Genomic DNA, 23,068 nt, shown 5'->3' with positions numbered 1-23,068 from the left:
ATGCTGTTGCTGAGGTTTTTAAGTCCCCTACTATTATTGTGTTGCTAAGTCTTTTTGTAGGTTTAGAAGTTCTTGTTTTTTGAATCTGTATGTTCCAATGTTGGGTTTATATATATTTAGGTTAATTAAGTCTGATTGCATTGAACCCTTTAGCATTATGTAATGACATTTCTTGTTATTTTTTACTGTTGTTGGTTTAAAGTCTGTTTTACCTGATGTAAGAATAGTGACCTCTGTTCTTTTTTGTGTTCTGTTTTTGTAATAGATATTTCTCCAACCCTTTACTTCTGGGCTATGGGTGTCATTACGTGTCAAATGGGTCTCTTGAAGACAGCAGATGGATGGTCTTTTTTTAAAATTCAGTTTGCCACTCTGTGCCTTTTAAGTATGATATTTAGACTACTTACATTCAAGGTTAATATTGATGTGTGAGGCTTTGATCCGATCATGAAGTTGTTAGTTGGTTGTTTATTGTATGGTTGCTTTATAGGGTTTGTGAACTACGTAATTAAGTGGGCTTTGTGGGAGCATGCTTTCATTTCTAAATTTAGGACTCCCTTGAGTATTTCTTGTAAAGTTTGTCTGGCAGTAATAAATCCCCTTAGTGCTTGTTTGTTAGAAAAAGATTTTGTATCTCCTTCACTTATGAAGCTTAGTTTGGTAAGATATGAAATTATTGTTTGGAATTCCTTTTAAGAATGCTGAAACTAGGCTTCCAATATCTCCTGGCTTGTGAGGTTTCTGCTGAGAAGTCCGTGGTTAGCCTGATGGGGTCCCCTTTGTATATGATCTGACATTTTTCTTTAACTGCTTTTAATGTTTTTTTCTTTAGCATTGACCTTCTGCAGTCCAGTGGCTATTTTCCTTGGTGATGTTTGTTTTGTACAGTATCTGAAAGGTGTTCTCTGAATTTCTTATATCTGGATCTAGCAAAGGTGTTCTCTGAATTTCTTGTATCTGGATATAGATCTTATATCTGGATCTATATCCTAATCTCTAGCAAGATTAGGAAAATTTTCTTGATTTCCTCAAGTATGTTTTTTAGGTTGTTTTCTTTTCCTCCACCTGTCTAATGAATTCCAATAATTCATAGGCTTGGTCACTTTACATAATCTCATATTTCTTGAAGACTTTGTTTGTGTTTTAAAATTCTTTTGTCTTTGTTTTTGTCTGGGCTAATTCAAAAGACTGGCCTTCAAGCTCTGAAATTCTTTTTTCTGTTTGATCCAGTCTATTGATAAAGATTTACATTGTATTTTGAAATTCCTTAAGTAAGTTCTTCAATTCCAGAAGCTCTGATTGTTTTCTTTTTAAGATGTTTATCTCCTCTTTTATTTCCTGGATTGCTTTAGAAGTTGTTGCTTCCTGTTGATTTTCAACCTTGTCTTGGATCTCATTGAGCTTCCTTGCAATTCATGCTTTGAATTCTTTATCTGTCATTTTGGGTATCCATTTTGGTTATGGAACATTGCTGGAAAGTGAATGTGATCCTTCGATGATGTCACTACATTCATATTTTTAATGGTGCCAGAATTCTTGTACTTGTTCCTTCTTATTTGGAGACATTGTGGCAATTCTATTTATTGTAATTATTTTCATGTGGGTAATATTTTTTTCTTTTTCTTTCTTTCCCTATAATATTTTTGGTTTTGTTGTTGTCGTTGTTCTTTCCTTTTCACTGCTCCAGATAGAGTGTGACTTTGGAGAATGCTGTGGGACTTTTGGCTTTGCTTTTCCCTATGCACTTCTGTCCTTGGGTTTTATATTGGGCTGTGCAGTTTGTCCTACAGGCCAGTAGATGGCACTTATGGGTAAGAGCCAGCTGAGGCCAATGCAGCTGAGTATATACTTGATCACAGTTTACTGGGAGATCTGTTGCCTCAGGCAAAGGATTGATTCATGAAGAGCACAGTACTCTGAGCTCCATCCTCATCTCCAGAGAGCAGGAGGGCAAGATGAGCAGGGACAGACAGGGTAGGTCCTCCTATAGGTCCCCTGATAGGAGGCGCAGGCACCAGCCCTGAGGGAGAACCCAGAGATGTGCCTAGTTGTGGAGTTGGGAAACCTCCCCGGCCCCAAGTTCTCTGCATGAGAATGGGGGGCAGCCTAAATTCTTAATCCAAGAGAGTGGGTGCTCCAGAAGCTTGGAGATCTGGCTGGGTGTGGAGTAGAGAGGGCCCCCCCCCATACGAGGGTCTCTGAACAGGAAGGGTGTAGTGACTCAGGCTGCTATTCCAAGTGAGCAGACCCTCCAGATGCCTGGAGATCTTCCTAAGCATGAAGCAGAAAGAGACCCCCTGCACCTGGGTCTCTGCACCGGAAGGGTGGGCCATCTCAGGCTGCCAATCCAGGCAAGCAGGTGCTTTACATGCCTGGAGATCTACCTGGGCTTGGAACAGCAGGGGCCTCGATATACCATGATCTACGTCCAGGAAGGGTGCTTATGCTGCTGTTCCAGGTGAGCAGGTGCTCCCAATACCTGGAGATCTGCCTGGGCATGAAGCAGAGTGTCTTCCCACCCCATACCTGTTATCTGCACAGGAAGGTGGGCAGCTCAGTCTGCCAATCCCGGCAAGCAGGTGCTTTGAATGCCTAAAGATCTGCTTGGGTATGGAGTGGAGAGGGCCTCACTGCACTATGATCTGTGTTGAGGAAGGGTGGAGCAGCTCAGGCTGCTGAACCAGATGAGTGGGAGGTCTGAATGCCTAGAAATCTGTCTGGGCATGAAGCAGAGAGGGCCTTCCTGTACAGAATCTCTGTGCAAGAAGATTGAGGCAACTCAGGCTGCTAGACCATGCAAGCCAGTGCTCCAAATGCCTGGAGATCTACCTCCCTGTGGAGAAGAGAGGGCCCCCTGGTCCATAAACTATGTACAGGAAGGGTGGGACAACTCAGGCTACTGATCCAGGCAAGGAGGTGCTCTGAATACCTGCAGATCTGCCTGGGCATAGAGCAGAGATGGCCCCACTGCACCACAATCTATGTCTATGAAAAGAGGGGCAGCCCAAGCTGCTGGTCCAGGATGGTGGGTGCTTCAAATTCCTGTGTTTCTGCCTGGAGGTGAAATGGAGTGGGCCCTGCTGCACCACGACCTTAGGGGAGCAGCCTGGAGAACCCAGCAATGGCACACACAGACTCGTTCCAGGTGACCTGGAACTTCACATCTGGCCTTGGCTGTACATCTCATCTAGGAAAAACTGCTGCTGTAGCAGCTCTCCTCCCACCCCAGGCTTGTGACAGGGGAGAGCACAATTCCAGAACCTATTGCTGAGGCACCTTCCACAGTTCTGTCTATGGAGGCCCCTACCACACTCCAGAGCAAGCATTCCAATCTCTGGCCCAAGACAAAAGTCTGCATGGCCATGCTGCTGAGGCACCAAAGAATGGCTGACTTTTTATGAGCCTGGATTAAAAAGGGCATTCTGCTTTTTGTCCCAGATCTTGCAAATTGCCTTGGAATTGCCTATAGCTTTTCCTGGTGTGTTTCCCTCACAGCATCTCCAAGCCTCTCCCCAAGTTAGCTTCAAGACTTGGGAGAAACGAAGTGCTCTCCCTTGGCCTAGGTCACTCAAATCCCCCTGTAAGTCACAGAGGGAGGGTCTCTGCCTCTTTTGCATATGGAGGCTTCACTCACTTCACTCACTACTCCTCTGGGATGTCCTTCATAATTCTGGTGGATTCCTATTTTCCTTCTTGAATTAAAGCTTATGGAGTTTATCTTTATGCACTATCTTGCTATTTCCAAGTGGCTGAGGCACACTAAAAGCCTCTAATCTGCCATCTTGAAAAAATAAAACACTAACAAAAGGACAATTACTAATACTGTATTAATATAAGACACAGCACAATATATTTAAAGTACTAATAAACACAAAATGATGCATTATGTTATATGTTTTCTATCCTTTTACTTTCGACTTTAGGTGTATAAGAAGTATTTTGTTTTGCTTTCTTTAACCTAGTTTGACAAACTTTATGTTGGAGCTTTATTTCCTTCATATGTAATGTAATTACTGTTATATTTTTATTTGTCTTTAATTTGGACATGTAGCATATCTCAACTTGAGGAAAGAATTTTATGAAAAAAATTTAAGAATCATTTTTGTGAACAAAAGGTAAAATATGGACTGCATAATAGCTTTATTTACTGGTTGAAGAACTCCAGCAGATGTTGTTCAAAAGAGCCTTCAAGTAGGAAGGCATATAGCTTTATATTTTCTCAGTTGATGAGCTTACCTGATGTATAGTATGATACAAAGCTTGATGGAAGAGTTAGTTTCTTCTACAATTACTTTCTTGCATTAGATGCACTCTGCCATAAAAGAGGTCCTTTAAATTTCTCTTTGTGCTGGGTAGCACCTGGTCCATTGTAATTGTTTTCAAGGCTTCTTCAAACTATGTATTCCTATGGTAATAATCAAGCCAGGCAGGTACATGGCCAGAAGGGGCACCATGGTAGCCAGCCTTCAGGCTGTATCAGGTTCCTGGAGATTGCCTGGCACTGCTGTTGTCAGTCCTTGCAGATATGATTGATTCATCATTCCACCAGAGTGGTAGCAGTTGCCTACTACAGGATTACCAACAAGATTCCTCTGAACATATCCTGGTTCAAACATAAGTTTGAAACCTTATGCCGTTGAAAGCCATGAGAGGATAGATTCCTTGGTTCCAAATGGCTTTCCAGTGCTTTGTTCATTGAGTAGCTCTTGAAGCCTGTTTGCACCCCTGCTCTTGGATTAAATGAAATATTTATGTATGCCTAGAATAATTCTCTGTTTAGTGCTAAGTTAGGAAGGTCACTGCCCCAGTGTGTGATGTTCCCCTCCCTGTGTCCATGTGTTCTCATTGTTCAACTCCCACTTATGAGTGAGAACATGCAGTGTTTGGTTTTCTGTTCCTGTGTTAGTTTGCTGAGAATCATGATTTCCAGCTTCATCCATATACCGGCAAAGGACATGAATTCATCTTTTTTTTTTTTTTTTAAATACTTTAAGTTCTAGGGTACATGTGCATAACGTGCAGGTTTGTTACATATGCATACTTGTGCCATGTTGCTGTGCTGCACCCATCAACTCGTCAGCACCCATCAACTCGTCATTTACATCAGGTATAACTCCCAATGCAATCCCTCCCCCCTCCCCCCTCCCCATGATAGGCCCGGGTGTGTGATGTTCCCCTTCCCGAGTCCAAGTGATCTCATTGTTCAGTTCCCACCTATGAGTGAGAACATGCGGTGTTTGGTTTTCTGTTCTTGTGATAGTTTGCTAAGAATGATGGTTTCCAGCTGCATCCATGTCCCTACAAAGGACACAAACTCATCCTTTTTTATGGCTGCATAGTATTCCATGGTGTATATGTGCCACATTTTCTTAATCCAGTCTGTATTAAAAAGTCAGGAAACAACAGGTGCTGGAGAGGATGTGGAGAAATAGGAACACTTTTACACTGTTGGTGGGATTGTAAACTAGTTCAACCATTATGGAAAACAGTATGGCGATTCCTTAAGGATCTAGAACTAGATGTACCATATGACCCAGCCATCCCATTACTGGGAATTCATCTTTTTTATAGCTGTATAGTATTCCATGGTGTATATGTGCCACATTTTCTTTATGCAGTCTATCGTTGATGAGCATTTGGGTTGGTTCCAAGTCTTTGCTATTGTGAATAGTGCTGCAATAACATACATGTGCATATGTCTTTATAGTAGAATGATTTATAATCCTTTGGGTATATACCCAGCAATGGCATTGCTGGGTCAAATGGTATATCTGGTTCTAGATCCTTGAAGAATCACCACACTGTTTTCCATAATGGTTGAACTAGTTTACAGTCCCACCAAAAGTGTAAAAGTGTTCCTATTTCTCCACATCCCCTCCAGCATCTGTTGTTTCCTGACTTTTTAATGATTGCCATTCTAACTGGCATGAGATGGTATCTCATTGTGGTTTTGATTTACATTTCTCTAGTGACCAGTGATGATGAGCTTTTTTCCCCATATGCTTTTTGGCTGCATAAATGTCTTCTGTTGAAAAGGGTCAGTTCATATCCTTTGCTCACTTTTTTTATGGGCTTGTTTCTTTTTTTTATTGTAAATTTGCTTAAGTTCCTTGTAGATTCTGGATATTAGCCCTTTGTCAGATGGATAGATTGCAAACATTTTCTCCCATTCTATAGGTTGCCTGTTTACTCTGATGATAGTTTCTTTTGCTGTACAGAAGCTCTTTAGTTTAATTACATCCCATTTGTCAATTTTGACTTTTGTTGCCTTTGCTTTTGGTGTTTTAGACATGAAGTCTTTGCACATGTCTATGTCCTGAATGGTATTGCCTAGGTTTTCTTCTAGGGTTTTTATGGTTTTAGGTCTTACATTTAAGCCTTTATTTCATCTTCAGTTAATTCTTGTATACAGTGTAAGGAAGGAGTCCAGTTTCAGTTTTCTGCATATGGCTGGCCAGTTTTCCTAACACCATTTATTAAATAGGGAATCCTTTCCCCATGTCTTGTTTTTGTCAGGTTTGTCAAAGATCAGATGGTTGTAGATGTATGGTGTTATTTCTGAGGCCTCTGTTCTGTTCCATTGGTCTATAGATCTGGTTTGGTATCAGTACCATGCTGTTTTGGTTACTGTAGCTTTGTAGTATACTTTGAAGTCAGGTAGCATGATGCCTCCAGCTTTGTTCTTTTTGCTTAGAATTATCTTGGCTATACAGGCTCGTTTTTGGTTCCATATAAAATTTAAAGTAGTTTTTTCTAATTCTATGAAGAAAATCAGTGGTGGCTTGATGGGGATAGCATTGAATCTATAAACTACTTTGGGCAGTGTGGCCATTTTCACAATATTGATTCTTTCTATCCATGAGCACGGAGTGTTTTTTCATTTGTTTGTGTCCTCTCTTATTTCCTTGAGCAGTGGTTTGTAGTTCTCTTTAAAGTGTTCCTTCACATCCCCTATAACTTGTATTCCTAGGTATTTTATTCTCTTTTTAGCAATTGTGCATGGGAGTTCACTCATGATTTGGATGTTTGTCTGTTATTGACGTATAGGAATTCCTGTGATTTTTGCACATTGATTTTGTATCCTGAGGTTTTGCTGAAGTTGCTTATCAGCTTAAGGAGCTTTGGGGCTGAGACCACGGGGTTTTCTAAATATACAATCATGTCATCTGCAACCAGAGACAATTTGACTTCCTCTCTTCCTATTTGAATACTCCCTTTGTTTCTTTCTCTTGCCTGATTGCCTTGGCCAGAACTTCCAATACTATGTTGAATAGGAGTGGTAACAGAGGCATCCTTGTCTACTGTCAGTTTTCAAAGGGCTTTTGCCCATTCGGTATGATATTGGCTGTGGGTTTGTCATAAATAGCTCTTATTATTTTGAGATACGTTCCATCAATACCTAGTTTATTGAGAGTTTTTAGCATGAAGAAACTGAAGGTGATAGAGACATGAAAAACCCTTCAAAAATCAATGAATCTGGGAACTGGTTTTTCGAAAAGATTAACAAAATACATAGACCACTAACCAGGCTAATAATGAAGAAAAGAGAGAAGTAAATAGACACAATAAAAAATTATAGAGGTGATATCACCACTGATTCCGCAGAAGTGCAAACTACCATCAGAGAACACTATAAACAACTCTACACAAATTAATTAGAAAATCTAGAAGATATGGATAAATTTCTGTACACATACACCCTCCCAAGACTAAACCAGGAGGAAGTCAAATCCCTGAATAAACCAATAACAAGTTCTGAAATTGAAGCAGTAGTTAATAGCCCACCAACCAAAAAAAGCCCAGGACCAGACGGATTCACAGCCGAATTCTACCAGAGGTACAAAGAGGAGCTTCTACCATTTCTTCTGAAACTGTTCCAAACAATAGAAAAACAGGGAATTCTCCCTACCTCATTTATGAGGCCAGCATCATCCTGATACCCAAACCTGGCAGAGACACAACAAAAAAGGAAATTTCAAGCCAATATGCCTGATGAACATCAGTGCAAAAATCGTCAATAAAATCCTGGCAAACCAAATCCAGCAGCACATCAAAAAGCTTATCCACCACGATCAAGTCGGCTTCACCCCGGGGATGCAAGACTGGTTCAACATACGCAAATCAATAAACATAATCCATCACATAATCAGAACCAATGACAAAAACCACATGAATATCTCAATAGATGCAGAAAAAGGCCTTCGATAAAATTCAACACAATTTCTTTATCCAGTCATCCAGCATTGAACATTTACATAGTTTCCATATATTGGCTATTATGACTAATACTGCAATGAACATGGAAGTGCAGATATCTCTTCAAGATACTGATTTTACTTTCTTTGGCTATATACCCAGAAGAGGGATTGCTGGATCATATAGTGGTTCTATTCCAGTTTTTTTAGAAACCTTCATATTATTTTCTATAATGCCTGCACCAATTTACATTCCTGCCAACAATGTACAAGGGTTCCTTTTTCCTCCACATCCTCACCAACACTTATCTTTTATCTTTTCGATAGTAGCCATCCTAACAGGCATGAGATGATATCTCATTATGCTTTTGATTTACATTTCCCTGATGATCAGTTATGTTAAGCACCCGTTGGCCATTTGTATGTCTATTTTTGGAAAATATCTATTTAGGTCCTTTTCCCATTTTTAAATCAGATTGTTTGTTTTTTTTAGCTATTGAGTTTAAGGAGTTCCTTATATACTTTGAATATTAATCCCTTATGAGATATATGGTTTGCAAATATGTTCTCCCACTCAATTGGATTGCCTTTTCATTTTGTTGATTGCTTCCTTTGCCATGCAGATGCTTTTTAATTTAATATGGTCCCACTTGTTTGTTTTTGTTTTGTTGCCTGAGATTTTAGTGTCATATTCATGAAATCATTGTAAAGATCAATGTCATGGAGCTTTTGTCTTATGTTTTTATTTAGAAGTTTTATCGTTTTGGGTCTTACATTTAAGTTTTTAATTCATTTTGAGTTGATTTTCTTATATGGTTTAAGATAAGAATCCAATTTCATTCTTTTGCATGTGGATATACAATTTTCCCAACACCGTTTATCAAAGAAACTATCCTTTCCCCTTTGTGTATTCTTGGCACTCTTGTTGAAAATCAGTTAACCTTATATGCTTGGGTTTATTTCTGTGCTGTCTGTTCTGTTTCACTCGTCTGTGTGTCTGTTTTTATGCCACTTTTGATTTTATTATTATAGCTTTGTAATGTAATTTTAAATAGGAATTGTGGTGCTTCCATCTTTGTTCTTCTTTCTCAAGATTGCTTTGGCTATTTGGGATCTTTTGTGGTTCCATATGAATTTGGGAATTTTTTTTTATGTTTCCATTAAAAATGCCAGTGGAATTTCGATAGAGTTTGTGTCAAATCTGTCAGTACAGGTTACTTTTATTTTCTTCTTTGTAGTTTTCCGTATTTTCCAATTTTTTTCCATTAAGCATATATTTAGTGTGTATTAGTAAAACAAAAGTTATTTATAATAACAAAAACAAATTCATTCTTTTATCATGAATCCATAGAAAAGAAGTCTTAACGTCATTCGGCAGTAAACACAGTGTATCAATTTAAATATTAAAGCTCTCACATTTCATTTTATAACACAATAATTATTAGACCATATCAGTACATACTGCTGTTACCATAGACTAGAGATGATCAATTCTCTTAGGTCAATATGAGGATGACGACAGCATTACATTTTCTTCCTTCCATGGACTTACTGTCTAGATGGCTTAGTGTTTTCCTTTCACGCATGTTTGTTTTGTAAGTTTTCCTGCCAGGATTATAGTAATTTTAGCAATTAACTGCAGAGATTCCTGAACCAGACTATGTACATTCATATTCTCCATTCACCACTTAATAAGCATAAGCTTAGGAAAATTACATAGCATCTCTGTTGTTAAGTGTCCTTATAAATAAAATGAAGAGGAAAACAGTAGTAGTTTCCTCATTGAATGTCTATATGCCAAGAGCATAAAGTGGTACCCAGCACATATAAGCACTTAATAAATGTTATCCATTATTGTTAACTTGGATTTCTAACTTTCCACCCACACCTTGGACCACTTACAGTTGCTTTGATTGAAGCTTTGCAATTTGTCATGCAGAGCCTCATTTTGCTGTGAATCAAATTTTCCATCTGAAAGATGCCTCAGGTATTTGAAATGTTGTCAGCCAACTTCAGTAACTGCTCACATTCCATTATCATCCACCTCCTCTTTTTGTCACACAGTCAGGCTAACTCTCAGATGTGGTGTGTCATTCTAATAAATACACAAGGTTTATTTTCTGGCACACATGAGTTTTGTCAATAGTAACTTCTAAACTTCCAATTGTAATTAGTAACTCTAGAGCTACTGCTTCATTATGACATTCATTTTAAATGGCACAAAGATGCTGAATAAAGTGGAATCTTGAGATCTTTTTATTCACATGTTTAAATATATGAATTGAGCTCCTCTTACATTCCAGGTAATTTACTAGTCACCAAGGTTCCAGCAATGAATCAGAAAAATGGACTTTGGGAAATTTTGTTGAGAGGAATATAGACACAAATAAACAATTAAACAAGGATTGGGGGGAAGTGTTGTGATAAGGGAAGTAAAGGAGTGATAAGATTATATGGAGAGCAAATCTTTCTTGGAAGCCAATTCTACTCTTAAGCTCAAACAAAAGGGACTATTGCTCTAGGCCCTGTGCCTTAAATGGCTCTAGGTATTAATGACACACACAAACCAATTCACTAAAGAACACATAGGTTCCTCTGTCACTCAGAGTAGGCACAATGTAACGTAATACAGACTTTTTTGATTAGCCCAGATTATATCCCAGGGAAATGCTTCTTAACTTCTCTTGATTTCCACACTTGAAACAAAAAATAGCTATGTCCAAACACTGGGAAGGTTTATGGGTTGTATTGCAGCCATACTAAGAGACCGACTTTTCTGTCTAAGCATACAGGAAGGATTTGAGAAGCATAAGTTTTGAAGTAAGAGAAAAGACAGCAATTACTTTGTCAAACTTCCTTTCTAAGAGCTTAAATATAATAAATTCTTTTGTAAGGAAGTGTGGGAGAAGTGCCAAGTGGCCATTTTCTTGCTTCTCTTCATGACCCAATTCCTAATTTTGGAGGTACAAACTAAATTAGCACAATATTCATATTGTGTGCACATATTGACTGAGGAACATTTTGCAATATTAAATAATTTTACTATTGAGTTTGTATATGTGTAGATCTAGGCTTAACATGGTGCTAAGTGTGATATCAGATTTTTACATCTAAATAGACATTGGATGGTAGAGTTGTATCATTTTATTTTTATTAAAAAGTTAAGACTTAGTTAAATTTTCTAAAGTAAATTAAAATTTCAGCTTTGTTTTTATAATTTTAATTTATTGATATTAATGTCTGCATTTTTATCTTTTCGTTTTTATATATAATTTTTAATATTTTAGAAGATAACTCTTGGAATATCAAAAATAATTAAAATTACTCAATTTTTTTCATGGTCTTTAGATTTTTCACATTTTGTACCCATTGAATACAATTACTTTTTCTGTTTTAATGTTTTAGATCAGAGATCAGCAAAAAATGACCAATGAAACAAATTCATCCAAACACCTGTTTTTGTTAACGTTTTAAGGAAACACAACCAGGTCAGTCTGTTTACATAATATTTATGAATGCTTTCACTCTACAATGACAAGGTTGAGTAGTTGCAACAGAGACCTTTGTCCCACCAGGCTTAAAATACTTACTCTTTGCCTCTTTATAAAAGTTTACCTGTAACTGCTTCAGATTATTTAGAATGAAAACGAGTCTGTCTTCCATATCTAAAACTTTCTTCATAATAATTTTATCATTTTTCCATTTCACTTGGCATAATTTCCTCAAGCCTATCTTTCATAAATCTGACTTTTTAAAATGTTTTTCTCACCTTTCTACAAAGTACCAATTATCACCAACTTCCATCTCCTTTGTTTCAGCTCAGTCATCCCAAACGTCCAAATCACCCACTGGAGCTAAACTACATCCCCGATGCAGGGATAGCAGGAGAAAGGGGTTGAACAGGAGTCTGGATCTTCCTAATCCACTCCAGGGCCTGCAGCTGGGTGGATTGAAAGCTCCCCTAGCCAATTTCCCAGTAGATTTTAGTTTGGGAAACTTGGACGCTCAAATTACCCTGGTGGGTAGTAATAAGTAGTAAGTGGTTACGGCTAAATTGTTTTTATTTTCAACTTCAGTCACCAGGCTTTGACATCCTTGCACTTCAAGTTGTTGAGTATAACCCTTGTGTTCAGCAAAGCTAAACATTTGAAAAAAAATTATTTTGATAATTTTAGACTTACAGAAAACTTGCAAAGATAGTACAGGCAGTCCCTGTATACTTTTTATCTGACTTGCCATGATGTTAATATCTCACATAACCTTGTACAGTAACCAAAATTAAGAAATTAAGATTGACTCAACAAATACTATTGACTGAATTACAGACTATTGAGATTATCCTGATATTTCCACTAATGTCTTCTGTTCCAGGATTCAAGTCAGGATACTGCACTGCGTTTAGGTGTCATACCTCCTTGGTCTCCTTCAATCTATGGCAGTTCATCATTTTTTGTTTGTTATTCATTACCTTGACACTTTAGGAGAATAGTGGTTAGATGTTTCGTAGAATGTCCTTTAGTTTGGTTTTGTTTGATGTTTTCTCATAATTAGTCTGAGATTATGGATTTGGGGTACTGAATATCAATATGTGTTATTGCTGGTGATGTTGGCCTTGATCACTTGGGTAAGGTAATGCCTGCCAGACCTGTGCACTGTAAAGTTACCATTTCCCCTTTCCATACTGTGCCCTTTGGAAGTGAGTTACTAAGTCTAGCCGTTGGAGTAATTAAATCCAACCCATGGGTATTAAGCTTCACTTCCTAGAGGGAGGAGTGTTTAAGAATTTATAGACATGTTAAAACTATCACAATTATTAATAAATATTTGATGGAAGATATTTTCTGTTGCTCTTTAAAGTCTTACTCACTAATTTTAGCATTTATCGGTGGGTCTTGCCTGAAGCAGTTACAACTGTTGTGCTCTAATGGTGATGTTCTATTTTCCGCATTCCTTCTCCATCTAGAATTGGAATTCTTCTGTTAGGAAAAATTATTACTCTTCTTTCCTTCCTCCCTTCCCCTCCCGTCCCCTTCCCTTCTTCTTCCTTCCTTCCTTCCTTCCTCTTCTCCCTCCCTCCTTCTCTCCCTCCTTCCCTCCTTCCTTCCCTCCTTCCTTACCTCTCTTCCTTCCTTCCTTCATTCTTCTGCCTCCATCCTTCCCTCCCTTCCTTCCTCCCTTTCTTCCTTCCTTGCTCCCTCCCTTCCTTCCTTTTCTCCTTTCCTTCCTTCCTTCCTTTTCTCCCTCCCTCCCTCCCTCCCTCCTTTTTTCCCTTCCTTCCTTCCTTTCTTCCTTTCTTCCTTTTCTCCCTCCCTCCCTCCTTCCCCCCTCCTTCCCTCTCTTCCTTCCTTCCTTCCTTCCTTCCTTCCTTTTCTCCCTCCCTTTCTTCTCTCCCTCCCTCTCTCCTTTCCTTCCTTTCTTCCCTCCCTCCCTCCTTCTTCCCCTTTCCCTCTTTATTCCTTCTTTCTGTTCTATATGGACTCATGGAGTTTTTTGTATTATACATAGAAATTATAGACATTAACACCACTTTTATGTATACACATGAATGTATATTTAGACACACATACATATATAATATTGGAGTTCCTTTGCTACATATGCATGCATATATGTTTATACATATTCACATATGTAATATGGAGGCAGATGAATGATAAGCCAACTCCCGATTATCATTATCCACTGTTTTATCCAACATGTTTTTCATCTGAGAATAGCTTCTTTTTACATTTTTATTTCAATAACTTTGGGGGTACATGTGGTTTTTGGTTACATGAATATGTTCTTTAGCAGTGATTTCTAAGATTTCAATGCACCTGTCACCTGAGCAGTACGCTCTGTACTCAATGTATAGTCTTTTATCCCTCAACCCCTCCCAACACTCCCCCCTGGGTCCCCAAAGTTCACTAAATCATTCTTGTGCCTTTGGTTCTTCATAGCTTAGCTCCGACCTATTATAAGGAAAGTGAGAACATATGATACTTGGTTTTCCATTCCTGAGTTATTTCACTTTGAATAATGGCCTCCTGCTCCAACCAAGTTGCTGCCAAAAGACATTATTTCATTACTTATTATGGCTGAGTAGTATTTCATGGTGTATATATTCATTTTCTTTATGCACTCATTGGTTGATGGGCACTTAGGTTGGTTCCATATTTTTGCAACTGTGAATTGTGCTGCTATAAACATGCATGCCCATGTGTCTTTTTTATATAATGACTTATTTTCCTTTGGGTAGATACACAGTAGTGGGATTGCTGAATCAAATGGTAGTTCCACTTTAATTCTTTTAGTAATCTCCATACTGTTTCCCACAGTGGTTGTGCTAATTTCCATTTCCACCAGCAGTGTGAATGTATTCCCTTTCACCACATCCATGCCAACATCTATTATTTTTTGACTTTTTAATTATGGTCATTCTTGCAGGAGTAAGGTGGTATCTCACTGTGGTTTTAATTCGAGTTTCCCTGATTATTATTAATGTTGAGCACTTTTTCATATATTTGTTGGCCATTTGTGTATCTTTTTTTAAGAATTGTCTATTCATCTCCTTAGCCCACTTTTTGATGGGATTTCTTCCTCTTCCCCTTCCCCTTCCCCTTCCCCTTCCCCTTCCCCTTCCCCCTCCCCCTCCCCCTCCCCCCTCCCCCCCTCCTCCTCCTCCTCCTCCTCCTCCTCCTCCTCCTCCTCCTCCTCCTCCTCCTCCTCCTCCTCCTCCTCCTCCTCCTTCTTCTTCTTCTTCTTCTTCTTCTTCTTCTTCTTCTTCTTCTTCTTTTTTCTTCTTCTTCTTCTTCTTCTTCTTCTTCTTCTTCTCCTTCTTCCTGATTTAAGTACATTGTAGACTCTGGATATTAGTATTTGGTCAGATGTATATATTGCGAAGATTTTCTTCCACTCTGTGGGTTGTCTGTTTACTCTGCTGATTATTTATTTTGCTGTGCAGAAGCTTTTTAGTTTAATTACGTCCCGTCTATTTATCTCTGTTTTTGTCATGTTTGCTTTTGGGTTCTTGGTCATGAAGTCTTTGCCTAAGCCAGTGTCTAGAAAGGTTTTACCAATGTTATATTCTAGAATTTTTATGATTTCAGGTCTTGAGTTGATTTTGTATAAAGTGAGAGATGAAGATCCGGTTTCAGTCTTCTACATATCCCAGTACCGTTTGTTGAATAGGGTGTCCTTTCCCCACTGTAGGTTTTTGTTTGCTTTGTAAAAGATTAGTTGGCTGTAAGCATTTGACTTTATTTCTGGGTTCTCTATCTGTTTGCTTCGTAAAAGATCAGTTGGCTGTAAGCATTTAGCTTTATTTCTGGCTTCTCTATTCTGTTCCATTGGTCTACATGCCTATTTTTATGCCAGAACCATGCTGTTTTGGTTACTATTGTATATTGTAGTATAATTTGAAGTTGGGTAATGTGATGCCTCCAAATTTGTTCTTTTTGCATAGCCTTAATTTGGCTATGTGGGCTCTTTTTTGGTTTCATATGAATTGTAGGATTGTTTTGTCTAGTTTTGTGAGGAATAATGATGGTATTTTTATGGGAATCTCAATCTGTAGATTGCTTTGGGCAGTATGGTCATTTTCACAATATTGAAATTTGATTTCTATGTTGTCTTTCATAGGACATTTATTTTTATAATTTTTTCTGTTTTTCTTGGTTTCAAGTAAGTCATCTTTCATTTCCTTTTATTGTTGTATAATCTCCATTTTATAACTCTTTTATTTGAACACTTCTTATGCTTCTTTAACTCATTACTTGTGTAATATATATGTGCATATATTCTTCATCTTCATTTTGATTATGTTCTCTGCACCAAAATATTTTTTAGTGTCCATGTTTAGGTCACCCTTCTTTGTATCACTGATATTTGAGGGTAGCTGTCTATGTGCTAATGACTTTGTAGGGGCACCAATAGTGGTGCGTAGTTGGCAGCAACAACTCAAATCTATTGTCCCAAACTCCCCCTCACCAAATTGGTTATTTCCTTTCTCTAGAGTCACGTGTTCCCATAGTTTGCACTTTCTACTTCTCTGAAGTTCCTGGCAAAGCACTTAGTTCTCAGGATTTCTGTGATACTGATTTATTACTACCTCCTCTCTGTCTCTTTTACTTCACCATTCTCCATCTAGCCAGCTAGGTCACAAATAATAGAAAAGAAATGTATCAAAGTTTTACTTCAGAAACGTATCTTTTAGTGTTCTCCACTGCTAGTATTGTTCTTCCCAAAATCTTCTCCATATGAATACAAAGTAGTGTTTCTAAATTTAAATATTACCTGCTTTAAAACCCTTACAGGGTTCCTTGAAGTTCTCACAAGTGTGGCAATCCTCAAGAAATGAGCCATAGAAAAGTATTCAAAGATGAGGTATAAATAATTTTAAAAAGTAATGTAATTACTGTTGAGACATTCCTGGTGACATAATTAAATTTCAAGAGTAAAGAAAAATTTATATGGTCATCTAGACAAAAAGGGAAGTCAAGAAAGAATTGAGAGTTAGATTTGCCTCTGTTATCACTACTGCAAAGGAGAGCAAAGCAATAGTTACAGGGTTTTAAGGAATAGAAAGTGACCCCTGTAATTTAATCCAGTTAAGTCATCCTTCAAGTACAAATGCAATTGACATTCTGAAGCAATAAAGAATTTGTAGACAAAATTCAGCCAACCAAGAGATACAAATAAAAAGATCAGAGGAATCACAGCAAAGGACTGATGTTGAGTGTTTGACTCACTCAAATATATGACTACATTACATAAATGGGAGAATTATGGAGATAACCCGGAATGTAAATGTTACAAACTTTTAAACTGACAGTTAATAAATGACAGTTTGTAATGTAGTAAAAATGAGATGGATGAGATGGGAATTGGAAGTATAAATGTAGCAATTTCTTCGACTTTATAGTAGTATCAACCACCACAACTCAAAGTTGAGTAGTATAGTTAAAAAATAATTATTCAAGCATCAAAGTTACCTATTAATCATTTTTCCTTAATAAGAAGGATATCACAGAAACTATGATCATTTATGGTCAGAAGCTATCTAAAGTTTTTCATTAACCATAGTCATTATGTTATAACAACAGATCACTTGAACTTATTTGTCCTATCTAACTTATATATCCTTTGACCAACATCTCCCTAACTCTTCTTTCCCCCATCCACCCCAGCCTCTGGTAACCATCATTCTACTCTATAATTCTATGAGATCAACTTTTTTACATTCCATATATGGGTGAGATAATGAAGTTATTTGTCTTTCTGTGCCTGGTTTATTTTCCTTAACATAATGTCTTCCAGTTTCATCCATGTTGGGATAAATTTCAGGATCTTCTTTTCTGTGGCTGAATAGTCTTGTATTGTGTGTGTATGTGTGTGTGCATGTGTGGTTGAATACTAGTCTAGTGTGTGTGTGTGTGGCTGAGTAGTATTCATGTGTGTGTGTCTGAATAGTATTCTAATGTATGTATGTATGTGTGGCTGAATAGTATTCGTGTGTGTGACTGAATAGTATTTGTGTGTGTGTGGCTGAATAGTGTTCATGTGTGTATGTGTGTGTGTCACATTTTCTATATTCATTCACCCATCGATGGACTCTTAAGTTGATTTCATATCTTGGCTTTTGTGAATACTGCTGCAATAAACGTGAAAGCGCAGGTCTCTTTGACATGTTGATTTCATTTCATTTGGATATATACCCACTAGTGGGATTGCTGTATCATATCATTCCCATTGTTAAGTGACACAGGATTGTATTCCTCTGTCCACTTCAGGTTCTTGCACCCTCCCTTCCATAGAAACTTTTCTCATGTCATCATGACCTCCTTATTACTAAACACAGTGAATATCTTTTAATTTTTAACTTTTAATTTTTCAATTTTTATTTTTTTTGAGGAACTGCCATATTGTTTTACATAATGACTGACTGTATTCTTAAAAAATGCTAAAAAGTGGATATTAAGTGTTCTTGCCACAAAAATGATAAATATATGAGGTAATGCATTTGTTAATTAGCAAGATTTAACCATTCTACAATAAGTAAAAAATGTTATGTCAGTTTAAAAATTTTAATTTGCAAAAAAATAAAGTTTATCAGTTCCTTGAGTTTTATTTCTTTCTATGCAAGTAACAAAGTTTAATACTTTTTAGTAAAAATAAAATAATATAAATTATAAATGTTTTTAAATGAACTAGTCTCTGTGTGTGTGCATGTGTATGTGTGTGTGCGTGTGTGTGTGTGTGCCTGTGTGTGCATGTGTATGTGTGTGTGCATGTGTGTGTGTGTGTGTGCGCGCCTGTGTGTGCATGTGTATGTGTGTGTGCATGTGTGTGTGTGTGCGTGCATGTGTGTGTGCGTGTGTGTGTGCGTGCACGTGTATTCATGTAAGTCCCCTCACAGATGTCTAACATGACAGTCACTGAATCTTGCTAAAAGATATATTAAGTTGGTCAGATTTAGAAATTATTATTTTGCCCTCATCTCCCCACTTCTCTATATTGCTTGTTTATAATCTAATATTTCTCATTCGTAAATCATTTTTATAAAAGGATACGATCATAATTTTGTAAAAGAAGGAGAAAAACATTAATAGGTAAGAAAAGAAAGAATTAAATTGTCAGAAATATAAAATGCTGTCAATAAATAAATTAAGATAATAATCTAAAGTATTCGCCATATTTAGTAATAAGGAGGTCATGATGACATGAGGAAAGTTTCTATGGAAGGGAGGGTGCAAGAACTAACCTGAAGTATACAATCCTGTGTCACTTAACAATGGGAACACATTCTGAAGAAAGGTGTCCTTAGGCAATTTTGGTTTTGGGCAAACACCATAGAGTGTACATGCACAAACCTAGATGATATAGCTTACTACACACCTAGGCTACATGGTATATAGCGTATTGCTCCTAGTCTACAAACCTGTATGTTCCTGTACTCAATACTATAGGAAATTATAACACAATGGTATTTTTATCTAAACTTAGAAAAGACACAGTAAAAATACAGTTTAAAAAATTAAAAAATGATACACCTCTATAGGGAACCTAACATGAATGAAGTTTGCAGAACTAGAAGTTGTTCTGGATGTCAATGAGTAAGGGTTGAGTGAATCAAGGCCTAGGACATTATATTACTATAGAATTTATAAGCACTGTACATTTATGGTATACTAAATTTATTTTTAAAACAAAGTAATCATACTAGGCCATCATGATGGCTGCAATGTCACTAGACGATAGGAATTTTTCAGCTCCATTATAATCTTATGAGACCACTGTCACTTACGTTTTCTGTCACTGACTGAAATGTCATTATACAGCACGTGACTGTAAATGGAAGATGAGGAACAGAGGTAGTGGTGGAGAGTGTGTTAAACTTTTCATGTTACACCTTCAGATGTTAAGTTACACCATACGATTTTAAAGTAATTCATTATCTTAAACTTTTAATTTTGTGAGTAAAAAAAAATGGTATCTGCATTTTTTAATATTTACTTTTAATAGTGCTACATTAAATACTATTTCAACCTATTCATCCACAGTATTCAATATGTAGTAGAGTTACAATTCTCTTTCAGGAGTCTGTAAATTCCTAGGCATTGTATTATGCATATTTGTGGTAGCATTTGTATCCCCAAGGCAATTATATCATAAACTAAAGTAATCTTTGTAGTTTTCTCACTATTTGCTAAAGGCTATTTCTAATCCTTATCTTCATATTTGGCTATAGTTTTGCCCTTATTTATCAATCTAGTAACTTTAAGAAAGATTATTAGAGGTTTAATTGTCATGACATTTTGTTAATACATATATCATAATAAGTAAAATGTTTTACTTATTTGTATCTAGAAGCCCCAAATATTTGTTTAATAATCAGTCCTGGAATATAACATAAAAAATATTAAGCTTGTTGATCTATAGCAATATTCTATTACTATGCCCTTTTTGAAAATTAAAAGAAATATTTTTTCTATCTTTTCACATCTACATTCATGAATTCTAAAATATTTTACCCAAGGACTATGAAATTATATTTAGCAGAATCATTGTTGATCCAAGCGTTTGTGTATCTACACTGAAGAAACTAGGATAATGTTTAGAAAAGTTTTACATTAATTTCACACATTTCACAGATTTACAGGCAAATTAGGAGGCATTATATACACATTAAGTCTTGGAAAATTTATCTTATTTTCTGTAACTCCTAATTTCTTACACTTTTTTTCTGCCTTTTTGAATTTGAATTTTCTGATTTTCTATAAAAGATAAAATCAACGCTTCAACCAATAATCATGTTTTACTGAGCATTGGGAAAAAATTGCTTTATAAATATTTGAAGAGTAATGATATGGTTTGGCTCTGTGTCCCCACTCAGATTGCATCTCAAATAGTAATGCCCCAATTCAGATCCTGCTCCCGCTTTGTACGAGTTGCAAACCAGGAGCCACTGACTTCACGGGTTCCAGTTTCTCATCTGTAAAGCGGAAACAGCAGCATCTACCTCACAGGGTTGTTAAAAGGATCACCACTTGACACCAAAGACGAAAACATGGTCTGTGAGTGGTAAAGTCATTTTACAGTCAGCCAGTTCTGCATTACTGTGATGGGAACACCAGCCCTTCACAAATTGTACTTTCTGCTCAGCATCTAAATAGAAAGTCATCGTATGAACCTGCCTACTGTCTCCTCTCTCCCCTCATGGTCCCAGCAGAGCTTCCGGGAGCGGGGCATTGAATCTGGCTGTCTGTATTTCCTCCTTTCCCACTCACCTGGGCCTCTGCTTCCTGTGTCTATAAAACTCCTCTGGTTAAGGGCACTGATGGCCTCCACATTGCTGCTGTCTTTATCATCCTTGACTTTGGCTGTATTAGACCAGCTGGCCATGCCCTTTGGCCTGAAATTTACCCTCCTCTGCTCCTTCCAGGTGACACACTCCTGGTGTCCTCCACTGCTCAGGCCACCCTTTTGCAGCCTCCTTTCTAGGCCCCTCTCTTGTCTCTCTTCTGATGCTCCACATTCATGGCTGGGTACCATGAGGGAGCCCAGGCCATTTCCACTGCTCTATCCCCTCTCCTAAGAACCAGAACATACAATCAGTCTGTCTCCACCTAGAGACCCACTTTGATGTCATCCCCAAGCTCAGCTGTCCACAGCTGGCCACTTCTCTTATCTGGCCAGTCATGTCTCTTCTCCTGGGTAAGCAGCCCATGAATCTCATCAGTGCTCTGGTGTGAGCTTTGATCAGCTACCATGACCAGTCCCTGATTCTGCTTTTCTCCCTCCATTTCTTGCTTTCTATCTATCTGGGTCTCAGATGGTGGCTACATAACCTCTCACCTGGAAGTTGCCACCTGCTCTTAGCAACCAAGCTGTCCTTTCTAAAATACAAGTCACTGCTCTGCCTAAAACTCTTCTGGGTTTCCAGTGACCCTCAGGATAAAGTCCAATGTCTTACCCTGGTGTTCAAGGCGCACCCAGTCTGTCCCCTGCCGGTGCCTCTAAGCTTCTCCTTTCCCAGCCCTCCTCACTCCTCCCATCATCCTTTACTCCTGCCAGACCAGGGCCTTTCGAATCTTATGCCATTACTTGGCCCGTGGCTTTCCTCTCAGACCTCACCACCACTGTGACTGTGTATTGATGTGAGTGTAGGTTAGCTCCACAGGGCAGGGGAATCCCAATGCTGAGCATGGGGTCTGGCACATAGCAGATACTTAATAAATGACAATGGTGGCATTACAACTAATCCCCCAGAAATACAGAAGATTCTCAGAGGCTATTAGGAACATTTCTATGCACACAAACTAGAAAATCTAGAGGAAATGAATAAATTCCTAGAAACATACAACCTCTCAGGATGGGTAAGGAAGAAACTGATACCCTGAACAGGCCCATATTGATTTCTGAAGTTAATTCAGTAATGACAAAACCTACCAACCAAAAAAGCCCTGAACCACATAACTTCACATCCAAATTCTACCAGATGTGGAAAGAAGGGCTGGTACCAATTCTACTGAAATGATTCAAAATAATCAAGGAGGTAGGACTTCTCCCTGACTTATTTTATGGAACTAGCACCACTCTGATACCAAAATCTGGCACAGACACAACTAAAAATACAAGCCAATATCCCTGATGAATGTAGATGCAAAAACCCCCAATAAAATACTTGCAAACCAAATGCAGCTGCACATCAAAAGGTTAATTCACCACAATCAAGTAGGCTTTATTCCTGGGATACAGGACTGTTCCAACATATGCAAATTAATAATTGCAGTTCACCACATAAATAGAATTTTTAAAAAGCCATCTGATCATCTCAATAGATGCAGTAAAGGCTTTTTTAAATATAAAATCTAGCATCGCTTCATGATAAAAATCCTCAACAAACTAGGCATTGAAGGAACATAGCTCAAAAGAATAAAAGCCATCTATGACAATCCCACAGCCAATATCACGCTGAATGGGCTAAAGGTGGAAGCATTTTTCTTAAGAACAGAAACAAGAAAAGTATTCCCACTCTTATCACTCCTAGTCAACATAGTACTGAAAGTCCTAGCCAGAGCAATTCGGACAAGAGAAATAAATAAAATGCATCTAAATATGAAAAAAAGTCAGATTATCTCTCTTCACTGATAATATAATTCTATGCCTAGAAAACCCTAAAGACTCCTCCAAAAGGCTCCTAGAACTGATAAATAACTTCACTAAAGTTTTAGGATTCAAAATCAGTGTACAAAAATCGGTAACATTTTCGTACACCAATGATATTCAAGCTAAGACTCAAATAAAGAATGCAATCCCATTTACAGTAGCCACAAAAAAAAAAAAAGAATATACCTTGAAATACATTTAACCGAAGAGGCAAACAATCTCTA

General features: G+C 37.7%; 1 long non-coding RNA gene across 10 annotated transcripts in view; it reads left to right on the top strand.

Moving 5' to 3' along the window:
* The window catches only part of LOC105486157 (uncharacterized), a 171,993-nt gene that overhangs the window by 76,742 nt on the left and 72,183 nt on the right, over window positions 1-23,068 (top strand). For all 10 annotated transcript variants that reach the window (XR_011621008.1, XR_011621010.1, XR_011621012.1 and 7 more), the window contains one exon: window positions 11,601-11,683. This is a non-coding gene — a long non-coding RNA (uncharacterized lncRNA). The remainder of the gene's footprint in view (window positions 1-11,600; window positions 11,684-23,068) is intronic.

Source organism: Macaca nemestrina, chromosome 3, assembly GCF_043159975.1.
Source record: "Macaca nemestrina isolate mMacNem1 chromosome 3, mMacNem.hap1, whole genome shotgun sequence".
Taxonomy (NCBI): Eukaryota; Metazoa; Chordata; class Mammalia; order Primates; family Cercopithecidae; genus Macaca; species Macaca nemestrina.
Note: the sequence above shows the minus strand (reverse complement) of the source record. Positions and strands in the feature narration are given on the sequence as shown.